Consider the following 2,973-nt stretch of genomic DNA (forward strand, 5'->3'; position numbering starts at 1 on the left):
TTGAATGGTGACATGTGACTTTTTCATAGTTTTGGTTGAGGTCCCGGGGGCCTTAAGATGATTTCGGACAGTTTTCGGAAAGTTTGGCCTTGAGTTGATGCTGCTGATTGTGTTGCTTTTGTCATTTCTGCACATGCGGGTTGGGGCCCGCAGGTGTGAGGTCGCTTGTGCGAGTTGGGAGCCATAGATGAGGACACTGTAGAGTTGGGTCTTTTCCGCAGAAGCGGAAGTTAAGTCGCAGGTGTGCACCGCAGGTGCGATGGGGTTCACTGCAGATGCGGAATTGGTACATGATAGTAGGGTATATAGTCGATATTTACACCTTAATAGGACCATACTTTGACGTTGTTTTATAGATAATTTGCCAACAAAATGCTCTAAACAGTGTTCTTTTATTTAGCAGGGAATATTATAGGAGAGGAAGCAACATGGAGTATTTTTGGAGGCGATAATGTGAAGAAAAACACTCACTCGAGAAGTACCCGAACACAAATAAGCATAAATGGCCTGGGCAAGAAGGCCACCGTGGCGAACCGCGGTAGATTAATGAAGGAAGGTAGAAAGATCAGCGTTCACCACGGTCGACCGCGGTGAACTGTTCACACAGCTGGAAGTTTGAGGACCAAAGTGTAATTTTAGGGTAACTTTTGTAAAACCCTTATAAGCTTTAGAAACTCAATCAACTGAGAAAAAAAAAAGCTAATTTTAGACTACTTTTGGAGGAAGAACAAGTGTGAGAAGATCAACCAAACATTAGAGTTTTTCTATCTCCTTTTAATTCTTGCAATTTTACATTATGAACAATTTAGTAGTTATTTCTTATTTTGTTATGAGTAGCTAAACACTTATCTAGGGTTGATGGAACCAATTGTTGGTTGAAGTTTTGACTCAAGTTGTTATAATCTAGCCGGATTTATGATATGATTGTTCAACTACGTTTTGTATGGTGATTAATTGAATGGGACCTTGATTAATCGTGTCTAATTACCTTATATTGCTTGAAAAAGAATATTAGGTTAGATAGTTGTTGAACAACACCACTTTTGGGTAATTGAAGTGATTCATTACTTGAACTTAAAAGTGGGTTTAGAGATAACAAAACTTTGGTGGGATAATTTAGAGTTGCATACCCATTGTCAGCTAGAGTAGTTCGAGAGAATGCTCTAGTAAATTATTGTAGTTGATCGAGAGATAATTACGATAGCCCATAACTCTTAATCCTCATAGAGTATTACGGCGAGATTATAGCGGAAGAGTCAAGACCTAAACTAGCAATTGGGGAAATCACTGCCCTAGACCTTTTTACCATTGAATTATCTTTGTTTTAGCTTATTGTTGTTTTCAATAGTAGTTGAAGCAGTTAAACAAAAACCCAGTCTTTATTGATCAAAAATCTTGAATCTAGAGATTGATTGAGTTGATAATAACATTGCCGAAAAGTGTAATAGATAGGTTAGTTCCCTTAGGATTCAGTTCCGAACTTAAAATCGGATTATATTTGCAGGGACCGCTTCGTCTTTTAAAGGGCATAGTTGGGCGTTATCAAATTTTGGCGACGTTGCCGGGGAACTAACGGTGTTATTTATTACAACTTAGAAGTACTGTTAAAAATTATTAGTTCAAATCAATTTTCAAAGGTGTTAAACAATTTTCATTAAAATTCTAACGTTTGAACTATTGTGGAATTCAGGTATATGCCTAGAAATTCTTCGAGGACTAGAGAACTACTTGAAGGACTTTCAGACCCCGAGAAAACATTCTGGGCATTGAGCCGTGCCAACAGGAGGATCCAACAATCACAACAACCACACCAGCTTGAATTTGACATGGGTGACGTAGAGAACGTCAACGAAAACATCAGGGATGAGCCAGCTGACCCAAACGTTAGAGTGGTGGCACCTCTTGTGCCAGAAGCTGCACTTTATGATTGGGCTCAACCCATAGCTGACAACCTGGAAACTACCATAGTTGTGCCCGCAATTCAAGCGGAGACATTCCAGATCACCAACAACATGCTACATCTGCTACAGAATAAAGGATTGTTTTCTGGGTCACACATTGAAGACCCTCAGCAACATTTGAATTTTTTTTTTGTCAATTTGTGTGACTCAAAGGCAGCCAAATGTGACTCCAGAAGCTATCAAGCTATTACTGTTCCCGTTCTCTGTGACTGGGAAAGCTCAGGCTTGGCTGAATTCGCTCCCAATCAATTCCATTGTCACCTGGGAAGAATTAGTAAAGCAGTTTTTGAATAAGTTCTACCCGCCCAACAAGACTGCAAGACAGATTAATGAAATATTGAAGTACAAGCAGCAGCCAACTGAAACCTTGCAAGAAACTTGGGAAAGATTTAAAGGGATTCTGGTGAAGTGTCCTCACCATGGCATTCCAGACCAGATGCTTGGCCAGAGATTCTACATGGGATTAGCTGACAATCTAAAGGCCAAGGTGGATGCTTCAGCTGGAGGTGCATTTTTTAGTAAGACATTCACTGAGTGCAAAGTCCTTCTTGACAAGATGTCCCAGAATTCGGGGTGGATGACTAGAAATACAACACTGGCACCTATAGTGCATTCAGTGCCTCTCGACCCAAATAATTCGCAGATAGAGAACATGGCCACACTCATGACTCAGATGAGTATTTTGACAAAGAAGATAGATGAGATGGGTACCAAACAGGTGCATATTGTTGACACAACAAATGGAGGACTGTGTACACCTTGTGTTAATCAGTCTTATGTGTGTTCATGGAGCAAAGAAGGTGAAAATAAAGGAGCAAGGGAAGATATGAATTATGTTAACAACTTTGGGGGACAGAGACAAGGAGGACAACAGTGGAGGTCGGCACCAAATCAGCAATACAGACCCATCGTGCCTCAGCCTGGGGGCATGCAAGCTCAAGGCCAAATGGTGCCATACCACCAGAGACAACAGGGCTACCCACAGCAGAACGAGCAACAATTCACATATCAG

The 2,973-nt window shown here is 40.8% G+C and overlaps 1 non-coding gene across 1 annotated transcript; it reads right to left on the reverse strand.

The window, feature by feature from the left end:
- Window positions 1–2,280: 2,280 nt before the first annotated feature.
- On the reverse strand, window positions 2,281–2,387 carry LOC142182365 (small nucleolar RNA R71). The gene has a single exon (XR_012711201.1). It is a non-coding gene; the product is annotated as a small nucleolar RNA R71 (small nucleolar RNA).
- Between the last annotated feature and the right edge of the window lie 586 nt (window positions 2,388–2,973).

Source organism: Nicotiana tabacum, chromosome 6 (assembly GCF_000715075.1).
Source record: "Nicotiana tabacum cultivar K326 chromosome 6, ASM71507v2, whole genome shotgun sequence".
Lineage (NCBI taxonomy): Eukaryota > Viridiplantae > Streptophyta > Magnoliopsida > Solanales > Solanaceae > Nicotiana > Nicotiana tabacum.